At 42.3% G+C, this 12387-nt stretch overlaps 1 protein-coding gene across 1 annotated transcript in view; it reads right to left on the reverse strand.

Annotated features, from left to right (window-relative positions):
* The window catches only part of ANO2 (anoctamin 2), a 196664-nt gene that overhangs the window by 149862 nt on the left and 34415 nt on the right, over positions 1-12387 (reverse strand). The window lies entirely within an intron of this gene.

A 12387-nucleotide genomic window follows, 5' to 3' on the forward strand; every position in this document is an offset into this window, starting at 1 on the left:
TTGGCAATTGCATTCCTATCTAATGATTATATCACCTAAAGACCACTACAGGCTCTCGAGAGTTAGAACTTTTACAGCTATTCTGTTTCCAGTATTTGGAAGTGAACACAATTCCTCCATAAAATGTCAGTTAAGATTAGCAGTTTATTCCAGACCTATGTGCTTCAGTGTCCAGCAGAAAGTAATCAGAATATTTGTCCTTAGGAGAAAACAAATGGTAGTCAAATTACACAACATTCTGAAATATTTTGGCAAAAACCTTGGCAGACACTCTAGATGGGCATTAGCAGTAAATTTCTCTCTTGGTACATGCAAAATATCCTTATCCCTACATGCACTAAGATAAAAAGGAAATATTAATGTTTGGATTATATCAATTCCTCTATTGAAAGCATTCTGCTTTTGGAAAGCTGGTAGCAGTTCACAGTTATGCTAGAAGCAAACATACGTATAATGTATAACATTGTAGAAATAGAATCATAATCAGCCCTACACAGCTGCAAAAAACAATAAGCAAATGTATTTGAAGTGTTGTTATTTTCCTCCTACCATATGATGATTCATGAAAACGAAATACTGTTCAAACACTTCCAATATCATCATCTTACTTCCTATGCAAAATAAGTAACTAAATCCTAGGAAAATAGAATAAAGCCCTGCCTTAGGTCCCAGCAAGGGGAAGAAAGTAAGCAGGCTTCCAAACTGACAGAGGGAAAACTTGTGCAGGGAGAGTCTGGACCCTTGTCTCTGCTCAGGGAAGAAGGAGAAGCCCTCCCCTTGCCCCTGAAGTCTCCCTAACCAAAAGACATGAAGTTCTGGAGATGGAAAGAGAAGAAGGTATGGACGGTGGTTCAGAATCACAAAAAGGGCAACTACATTAAGAAGATCCAAACAAGAACTCCAGTCACAACTAACGCTACTAAAAAAAGGTGAAAGGTCTTAGTAATTGGAGAGTCTGTGCTGAGTGTCACTGAGGCACCCATCTGCTACCCACATAATCTCTCTAGAGAGGTCTGCTGCCTGCCAGAGGCCTGCATCCGGGACATCAGGAAGAGGATATGAGGTATGGTAAAGACAGAGGACTACACTTGATCTTTCAAGCTGGTTCACACGAGGCTGCAACTAGGAAATTAAAAAATATTAAAAAGGATTTTACATTCCTTAGGGATATGCTGAAGGGGTTAGGAGTGCAGGAGGCTGGGATGAGGGCAGAAGGAAGAGAACAGACCAGCTGAATGAATGGCTGAATGGATGGTGTCATGTCCAGAGCTTTGACTTCTGCGATCTAGGACACACTTTCAATAAACACGAAATGTTGACATGGGATAGAACACAATTGATCAGGAGGATCAAGAATATACTAGGAAGCAAGCTGGCTGGGCCTATCACCATGGCTTCAAACTAGATTTCTTGCGGGAAGGGTATGTACTGCTGAGTAACATAGAAGAGTCAGGGAACACTGTCACTTTAGGAAGCAGCAGGGGAAAACCTTACATTTGATTAAAGGTTTTTGGAAGGGTTCCTTTAAGAAAGTAATGTGGCCAAAAGCCCACCTGAAGTGCCTCTATACCAAAGCACATAGTATGGGAAATAGGCAGGAAGAACTGAAAACCATGGTGCAGTTGAAAAACTACCATCTTATTGCTGTCATGGAAATATGGTGAGATTACTCACATAACTGGAATATCATGACTGAGAGTTATGAACTTTTTAGAAGGGATAAGCAAAGTAAGAGACGTTGCCCACTATGTTAAGAAATGGATAGACTGTGAAGAGCTGCCTCTGAGAAACAGTCACGAACATGTTGAGAGACTGTGGGTTAAAATTAGGGACCAGACTGGTAAGTCATCCAGCAGCAGGGGGCTGCCTGATCAAGGGGAACCTGTTGACAACCTTCAGATACAAGAGATTGTGGACTCACAAGATCTCATCCTGATGGGAAATTTCAGCCACCCAGACATCTGCTGGGAAAACAACACAAGAAAACAACACAAAAGCTGCAAACAAACCATGAGAATCTTGGAGTCCACTGACGATAACTTGCTGGTTCAGGTATTAGACAAATCCACCAGAGGTGAAGCACTGCTGAACCTGATGCTCACCAACATGGAGGAGACTGTCAAATTAAGATTGGAGGCAGCCTAGGCTGCAGTGACCAAGCCCTGGTGGAGTTTATGATCTCAAGGAGTGCAGGCCTGGCATAGAGTGGAGTCAGGACCTTGAGCTTCAGGAGAGCGAGCTTCAGGCTGTTTCAGGAATTGTTGGATGATATACCCTGGGAAACTGTTCTTAGGGAAATACAAACAGAACAGATATGGCAGCACTTCAAGGAGACCTTTTTGAGAACACAGAAAGAAACCCCTGCCCCAGAATAAGAAATCAGGCAAAGAAGACAGGAAGCCAGCATGACTGAGCAAGGGTCTGCTGGTCAAACTACAGGAAAAAAAAAGTATAAGTAATGGAACGAGGGATGGGTGGCCTGGAAAAAATATGGGGATGCTGTCTGGATATGTAGGGATGGGATCAGGAAAGCCAAGGTGCAGATGGAATTGAACTTGAAGAGGGATGTAAAAAACAAGAAAGGATTCTTTAGACACACTGTGCAGAAGAGATGGGCGAAATAGAGTGTACCCACTCTGATAAATGAAAAGGAAGAGCTGGCTTCCTCAGGCATGGAGAAGGATAAGATACTTAACAGGTTATTTGCCTCAGCCTCCACTGATACTCAGGTTTCCCATGCCTCTCACGTCCCTGGAGGCCAGGGGAACAAAATCTCAGTAAAAGAGTGTAGCAAGTCCGAGAACATATCATGAGGATGAATGTGTACAAGTTTATGGGGACAGAAGATATCCATCCCAGGGTTTTGGAAAAAAAAAAAAAAAAAGGGCTGATGTGGCCTCTGAGAAACAGTCATAAACATGTTGAGAGATTGTGGGTTAAAATTAGGGACCGATAAGTCATCTAGCGGATGGGGGGTGTTTGATCAAGGGGAACCTGTTGACAACCTTCAGACATAAGAGATGGTGCGCATCCTGATGGGAAATTATACCCTCCAAGTAGTTCTCCATCATATTTGAAAAATTTAAACCCGGGAATTACAGGCCTGTGAGCTTCACCTCCATTCTGTGGAAGTTCAGGCAATGACTCGTCCTGGAAGAGATGTTAAGGCACAAGACAAAAGACGTGACCGAAGACAACCAGAATGGCTTCACTAGGGATAAATTGAGCCTGACTAATCTGGTGGCCCTCTATGATGGACTGATGGCATTGATGGACAAAGGAAGGGCAACAGATGTCATTTACCTGGACTTGTGCCAGGTCTTTGACATGGTCTTGCACCACATTCTTATCTCCAAAGTAGAGAAATATGGATTTGAAGCCTAGACTGCTAGGTAGAAAAATAATTCATAGAATCATAGAATCCTTAGAAATGGAAGGGACCATTTTAAGGTCATCTAGTCCAATTCCCCTGCAATAAACAGGAACATTCACATCTAGATCAGGCTAGGAGGTCATAGTCAAAAGAGTTGTTGTCAACAGCTCTATGACCAGCGATAAGTGATATCCCCCAGGGTCTGTCTTAAGACCACTGCTCTTTAACATCTTTATTAATGATGTAGACAGTGATATCAAGTGTATTCTCAGCAGGTTTGCTGATGACACAAGGCTGAATGGTGCAGCTGAAAATACAAGGGACACCATTCAGAGGGACCTGGACAGGCTCAAAAAGTGGGCACATGATAACTTCATGAGGTTTAACAAGACTAACTGCACTTGAGTTGGGACAATCCCAGATATGAGTACAGTCTGGGAGAAAAACACACTGAGAGTAGCCCTGCAGTGAAGGACTTAGGGGTCCTGGTGGACAAAAAGCAGGACATGAGACAACAGTGTGCTCTTGCAGCCCAAAAGGCCAACAGAATCCTCGACTACATCAAAAGACGGTTAACCAGTAGGGTGAGGGAAGTATCTGTCCCCTCCTATCCTACTCTTGTGAGGCTCCACCTGGAGTACTGAGTCCAGGCCTGGGGCCCCCAGTACTGGAAGGATATGGAGCTCTTGGAGCTGATCCAGAGGACCACTAAGATGATCAGAAAGCTGGAGCACCTCTCCTATTAAAAAAGGTTGGGGGGAATTGGGGTTGTTTAGCATGAGGAAGAGAAGCCTTTGGGGATATCTCACTTTGGCCTTCCAGTACTTGAAGGAAGCTTACAAGCAGGAGAGGGACTGACTTTTTACACTATCTGATAGTGACAGGACAAGGAGGATTGTCTTTAAAGTGAAAGAGGGAAAAATTACGTTAGATATAAGGAGGAATTTCTTAGAATACAGTGAGGCACTGGAACAGGTTGCCCAGAGAAATGGTGGATGCCTCATCCCAAGCTGTCAAAGACCAGGTTGGATGGGGCCCTGGGCGACCTGATCTAGTGGTCGGCAACACTGCCCATGGTAGGGGCATTGGAACTTGGTGATCTGTAAGATCCCCTCCAATCTAAGCCATTCTATGAGTCTATGATTCTGTGAATGCTTCAAGAAATCTTTTGAGATTCTCAAGTTGAGTATTCCAAACACTGGTGAAAAAGGAGACTCTTAGTGATGCATGAAGCAAAGAACTTTTGGGGGACCATCTCAAAAGACAAGAACAGTTACTGAATATAGGTCAAATGTGATGTATAATCATTTCAGGTTATAGTAGAGAAAGGGAAAAACAATTGCTTCTTGTCAAATTGGACCTCAAGTTGACCTAAGCTTGAAGTTTTTACCTTAGAAGAAAAAAAAAAAAAAAGCTTAAGAAATTCTCTACTTATGTTTTGATCTGTAAAGGTGGCATTTATTACATTATAAACTAGAACAAGCTATTAAACACAGAACTTTGAGTAAGAGGCTAAAATGAAAGCACTTAAGTGTACTTATACCACTTACCCTGAAAGACAGATTTCTTCTTTCCATCTTTCTGTCACCTCAACAACTTAAGAGTTTGAACAATCTCTCTGGATCCCAAGGCAAAGTGTCACCTTCGGGAAGTGGCTTTTACTTCAACAGACTTTGTGTCCCTGCTGCACTCAAGGCTTCTCATCTAATCTGCCTTGAACATATTTGTCTCCAAATTTCTGTACTCTGAAAGCATCTATTTAATTAAAAAGGACAAAGGTGTTGTTTTGTTTTGTTTTGTTTTTCATATGATAAAAAACAAAACAAAACAAACTGTAACATTTCTGTTTCAGGTTACAGAAATTAATCTATTTTCCATTCCAGCAGCTGTAACAAAGAAATCTGTTACTGCAGCTTGACCACACAGTTATACCAAGACTATACAGGAAAACATTATACACAGTACAGTTATTGTGTAGGTCCCTCAAAATATAATGCCTCCTGTTTATTTCCACGAAAACTATAACAAAATACACAATAACATTATTTGATAGAGCAAATCCTCAGCTACAAAATGCTATTTTTCACCACCAATAGCTATGCATTTCTGCTAGGGATCAACAAGAGCCTTCTTACTGCCCTCATAAAACTGCACCAGTGAAGGTGACCCTCTACTTCACAGCTGATGTGAAAGCATTGTTGTTAGGGTAATCTTGCATGTGCAGTCAGTCTTCTATTAGTCCAAACAGATGGAAGTCAGAAGGTGGTAAACTCAGACTGCACAGTGTATACAGTAGGACAGCGCAGCCAAGGTTGGCTATATGCTCCAGAGTCTTCAAACTGATATAGGTCCTGGTGTTACTGTGTTACAAGTAAAAGGTTGTCTTCTTCCCAATTTGAATCTGAAAGTTTGAGCCTTCAGCTTAGTCAGCATTACAATGTAGTGGTCATAAATGATGCCTTGTCCTATACCAGGAAATCCAGAAGGAACACCCCTTTCCTATCCCCAAAGCAACCCCTCTGCTGCCATCTGTCACACAGCAAGAAAATTTAATGAAATATTGTTGGGAAGGTTGAACCTCTACATCCATACCAACAACATTCACCTCTGACATTGTGGGCCAATATAAAAAGGCATTACTTTTGTTACAGTCCTCATATGTATAAATAGAGGGCATAATATGGTGATACGTGTGTTCTTTAGGTTCCCACTAAACTTCTCAGTTCTGCAAGTGAGCAACAAGAAAGGCTGATTTCAGTGCAGTCTGTCAGACCTGTAAAAGCATGCAAATATTTTCATTACATCATGGCTTTCTTTTTTTAATCATCACTTGTCTCTTCAAAATATTCCAAATATTTAATTTCCCCATTCATTAGTCCCAGACAAAAGAGACTGCATGTTAATTAAAAAGGCCTTGACCAGGCTAAAAGGAAGCACGATACCCAAGGAAATACCTAGGAATAAAAGTCTATATAAGAAATCCATTCTTTATTCAGGATCACTTGAAGGAAAAGGTCGAGAAGTTTAAATTAGATTATAAGTAAACTTGATTAGAGTGGTATCGTCAAACACCTCATTTGAAGAAAGGAAGGTTAAAATTTGGCCATTCCATTTCAAGTTTTTGGCATTTCTTCAAGTAAGCTTAAAAACTATTTAGAGGCTTAGTCACCTCTTCCTTAACTCCTACAAAAGTCAGCCACCATACTGCATTAGACGATTTTCTCTATAAAGAGTATGTCCTCTATGATCTCTATTCTGGAATCTGGAAAGGAAAGGGCGGAATACAAGGCTGAATGTAAAGAGATACAATTGAAATACTGATCACTACACAGGAGATTCCTACTCCTGAGTGCCCCACAAAGTCAGGATGTGTCATTTAAAGTGTTAGCACAAGGTCCAGTAAGGCACATGTACACAGGCTGCCAAAGACTAGTACTTTTCTTTCAAAGGTACTCTTTGAAAGAACTGAATATCTGCATAATTCTAGATCTCTTGTCTCTCGGTAGAACCCAGAAGTATCAAATCTGAAAAATGATGTCTTCTGTCTCTAGTTCCCACCTCTTCCTCCTACCTGTGGCACTGTTTCCTCCTTCGGTCTGGCTGTTGCTCTCGAGGGCTAGCTCATGTTGACAATGAGCTCGCTATTTGATTACGCTCAAAGCCTTACTCTTGATAGATGGTGACCACAATTCTGGATCAAACTAGGTGCTGAAATAACTGATGGAGGACACCTGGTTCAACATCTAAGCACCAACTGAGCATGCAAAATGTATATAAGCCTAGAACACTGTTATCTGCACGAGTGATCAAGCGCACAGAGAGACTTTCAGAAAACATGCAAGACAAGTAATAAGGTCACCTCTTCGACTCCGCAGAGATATGTGTTGTGATATCACAGTGGAGGAAAGGAAAGAGTAGCAAAAAAGAGAGTAAGTATACTTGCATATAATCTGAACTTCAAGGAAAAAAATACAGTGCTCCATATATATCAGGGTTACCTCAAAAGCAGATAATCACAGAGTATCCTGAGTTGGAAGAGACCCATGGAGATTATCAAATTTAACTCCTGGCTACACACTGGAACACCCAAGAATCAAGCCATATCTTCAAAACAGTCATTGTTAATTCATGTATTCCACTACGCCGTTCACAAACAGCGTTTGTAAAGAACTAGTGATAAGAATAACCTGGAAAGATACATTAGTCTATTGAAAAGACAAGGAAAATCTCTTCCTAGAAGAATTAATGCAATATATTGTAGCTGACATCTGAATTCTCAAAAGCAGAATATAATCAAATCACATTAAACTGAATAATAATTCTTGAAATGCAAGTTATGTGCCAGATCCTGCATCTATAGAAATGAAAAGCAAACTCTCATTACCGCATCCTATCTAAAGTACGTGAACCAGAAAGTCTGATTATATTCCTTTCTTCAATCTCTTTTTTATTTCTTTTTCTAGAAATGTGCCAGCATACTCTTATGTTCTTATAGAATCATAGAATCATTAAGATTGGAAAAGACCACTAAGATCATCTAGTCCAACCATTTGACCGTCACTGCCATACCCTCTAAACCACGCTCCTAAGTGCCACATTTACTCTTTTCTTGAAAACCTCTAGGGACAATGACTCTACCACCTCCCTGGGCAACCTGTTCCAGTGCATTACCACTCTTTTGGAGAACAAATTTTTCATAATATCCACCCTGGATCTCCCTGGGTGCAATCTGAGGCCATTCCCTCTTGTCCTACCACCTCATTACAACCTCCTTTCAGATAGTTGTAGAGAGCATAAGGCCTCCCCTGAGCCTTCTCTTCTCCAGCAATTCCACTTCTCTCAGCCACTCCTCACAAGACTTGTGCTCCAGACCCTTCACCAGCGTTGTTGCACTTCTTTGGGCATGCCCTAGGGCCTCATTGTCTTTCTTGTAGTGAACACAGTAGTTGAGGTGGGACCTCAGCAGTAGTGAGTACAGAGGGACAATCACCTCTAGTCTTGCTGACTACACTTTTTCTCATACAAGCCAGAATGCCATTGGCCTATTTGGTATTTATACAAACTGTGGAAAGATCTCCTTTGAGAGTAGCCCTGTGGAGAAAGATTTGGGGGTCCTGGTAGGTGAGAAGCTGGACATGAGCCAGCAGTGTGTGCTTGCAGCCTGGAAAGCCAACTATACTCCGGGCAGCATTAAAAGAGGAGTGGTTAGCAGGGAGAAGGAAGTGATTGTCCCCCTCTGCTCAGCTCTTGTGAGACCCCATCTGGAGTATTGCATCCAGGCCCGGGGCCCGCAGCACAAGAAAGACATGGAGCTTTTGAAGCGGTTCCAGAGGAGGGCCATAAGATGATCAGAGGACTGGAGCACCTCTTCTATGAAGAAAGGTTGAGGGAACTGAGCTTGTTTAGCTTGGAGAAAAGAAGGCTCTGGGAGACCTTATTGTTGCCTTCCAGTACTCAAAGGGAGTGTATAAACAGGAGGGGGCATGACTGTTGACATGGGTGGAAGTGATAGGAAAAGGGGGAATGTTCTTAAACTGAGACAGGCGAGGTTTAGGTTAAATATTAGAAGGAAGTTTTTCATTCAGAGGGTGGTGACACACTGGAACAGGTTGCCCAAGGAGGTTGTGGATGCCCCATCCCTGGAGGCATACAAGGCAAGGCTGGATGTGGCTCTGGGCAGCCTGGTCTAGTGGTTGGCAACCCTGCATATAGTAGGGGAGTTGAAACTAGATGATCATTGTGTTTCTTTTCAACCCAGGCCATTCTATGATCCTGTGATCTGGGCACACTACTTGCTCATGTTCAGCCAGCTGTCAACTGACTCCCCCAGATCCCTTTCATAGAATAATCATAGAATGATTTTCTTCTTCACAGCTTTCCAGCCACTTTGCCCCAACATTAGTGTGTATGAGGATATTGCAACCAAAGTGCAGAAGCTTGTACACCTGGTCTCAGCTCAGCAATCCAGCTTACACAGATTCTTCTGTGAGACTTTCCTGCACTCATGCACATCAACTCTTCCACCAGTCTGTGTTATCTGCAAACTTACTGAGAGTGTACTCAGTCCCCTTGTTTGGATCATGAGTAAAGATATTACACAGGGCAGGCCTCAATACTGACCCCCTGAGAAACACCACTCGTGACTGGTTGCCAGTTGGATTTAATTCCATTAACCACCACTCTTAGGTCCCAGCTGTCCAGTCAGTTCTTTACCCAGCAGAGAATATTCCTGTCTAAGGCACAGGCCGCCAGCTTCTCTGGGAGAATACTGTAGGAGACAAAGTCAAAGGGTACCATATGTATTATTTATTAAAGTCTAGCTAGACTGTGTTGACAGTTTAAAAAAGACTCATCCACTAGCTTGGTCAGTTGTTCAAAGAAGAAGATCAGGCTGACCAAGCATGACCATTCACAAAGCCACACTTGCTAGTCCTGATACTTAGGCTGTCCCATACATGCTGTGTGATTGCACTACCTGCTCCATGATCTTTCTCAGTACCAAGGTCAGGCTGACAGACCTATAGTCCCTGGATCCTTCTTCTGACACTTCTTGTAGAAGGGCATCACTTCAAGAAGTCTCCAGTCATCTGGGGCCTAGTTGGTTGACCAGAACTACTGGTAAATGATTATAAGTGGCTTGGTGAGCACTTCCACCAGCTTCTTCTGACATGCAGCTTTTGGAGCGGGTCCAGAGGAGGGCCACTAAGATGATCAGAAGGCTGGAGCATCTCTCCTATGAAGAAAGGTTGAGGAAACCAGGATTGTTCAGCTTGATGAAGAGAAGGCTCTGGGGAGACCTCATTGCGGCCTTCCAATACTTGAAGGGAACATATAAACAGGAGGGGGAACAGCTGTTTACAAGGGTGGATAGTGATAGGAAAAGGGGGAATGGTCTTAAACCGAGACAGGGGAGGTTTAGATTAAACATTAGGAGTCAGCTTTTCACTCAGAGGGTGGTGACACACTGGAACAGTTTGCCCAAGGAGGTTGTGGATGCCCCATCCCTGGAGGGGATTCAAGGCCAGGCTGGATGTGGCTCTGGGCAGCCTGGTCTAGTGGTTGGCAACCCTGCACGTAGTAAGGGGGTTGAAACTAGATGATTGTTGTGGTCCTTTCCAACTCAAGTCATTCTATAATTCTATGATTCTTCAGTGTTCCTGGGTGGAACCCATGTGGCCTCTTGGACTTGTGATAGTCTAAGTGGAGGTTTAAGTGGAATAACAGATCGCTAACTGTTTCTTCCTGACTTGCAGAGTGTTTATTCTGCTTCCCATCACTGTCTTCCAGCTCATGCGGCTGAATGCAAATGACCTGAGTGTTAAAGATAGAAGTAAAAAAGGAGATAATCAGCCTTTTCCCCATCCCCAGTGATAATATTCCCCGCCAACAAAGGATGGAGCTTCTCCTTGATCCTCCACTTGCTGTTAACATACCTGTAAAATTTTTTTTTATTATCTATAACAATACTGACCAGAATAATTTCTAGCCTTTCTAATTTTTCCTTTTCATGTCCTTGCAAAATATGCGATTATTGGTTTTCCCAGTGATACTTTGCCTGGTATCACAAAGAACTTTTCAGATGCTGTTTTGGTTGTAGCTGGCAGGATTCCAGGGAATGTATCTAGAATCCTGAACTAGACACATCATGTTCATTTGGCCATGGAAGTCTACATACAGCAATGAGCCACCATAATAACAAGTTGTCTTCATTGTTCGGCCTAACTGTCACATATAGTCTCTGCTGCATGGCTGGGTGAGATGTAATGGAGGACAGCTTTTGTATTTCAGGCCCATTAAGATCGGTGCTTTGTGCTCCCATATCCCAATGCCTTAACAGCCATGCAGAGATACTTTCCCTTGATTTCTACTTAAATCCATTCTACTTAAGTCCATTAATACAGCTGCCATGAAAGGGGAAGCCATGGTATGGATGATGGGTTCATCAGGTGGCCACCCCGCAGATGGTACTCCTGCTCTCTCTTAAATGTTTCAGTTTTTTGGGTTACTATCAGTCAAATTCGTAAAGGTTCCAGTTGTATCAGACTCTCTAGTTGAATATTTTTGGTGGAGTTACCTTCATTGCTCCTTAATGGGACCTGTTTTTCCACCATTTTCACCAAAGAATTCCATGGGAACCCTCATAACCCCAGAAGATGTCTGGATAATTCCTCCTCAAGGAAGTTGGATTTTCCCCATCAAAACCATTGCAAGATTTCCTGTAAGACATCCATAGTGGGATATGGAATCCAATCCTACTCATAGTGGGATGTGTAATAACATGGAAGAATTGCAGTCATTCATAAGGGAACAAGGAATGAAACAGGCAGTTTATGAGGAAAACTTTGAAGGCCCTGGCCTAGTAAAATTTATGGCTGGGATGAGAGATTTGATTTTACAGCCTCCCACCAATACAGTACTTTAGTAGCCATTCTAAACTTTTTGGCAGATGCAGATGAAACAATTCAGCAGGCAGCACAAATAGTGGCTGACTTAGGAGAGACAGAACACCTAAGACCTAGGGGAAATATACATTTTGTAGAATCCAGAGAAAATCACCCTTGTAAAATAGTTCAAATAGCTCTGCAATCAGGGCTGGTATCTTGCCAGTAATTGTGGAATGACCTTATAAAAACAGGTGTTATATATATAACATATATAATATAACAAAATTAATAAATATCCAAATCATTTCTTAGTAAACCTATGGTGACAACTTAATATCAATAAATGTTTTAAGCTCTCCTCAATGAGAAAGGAGAGTATAATGGAATTTGGAGGACATTCTAGAACCAGCCATGCACAGACAATTGCCCCAGGCAGTCCAGCTGGCTACTACTGGGTCTCCTGTGGAAGAAGATCTAGGTCTAGCTACATTAAGGACATGAAGGGATGGGACTGTAGATTGTAGAGAACTGAAAAATTTATCCCACTAATTCATGCGGTGGTAACCAGTATTGCCACTCTTCTGAACACATTGAGAAAGGACTTAGAAAACTTCCATTATGTCCTAGATT

This window comes from Phasianus colchicus, chromosome 1 (assembly GCF_987193195.1).
Source record: "Phasianus colchicus chromosome 1, bPhaCol1.hap1.1, whole genome shotgun sequence".
In the NCBI taxonomy this organism is placed as follows: domain Eukaryota; kingdom Metazoa; phylum Chordata; class Aves; order Galliformes; family Phasianidae; genus Phasianus; species Phasianus colchicus.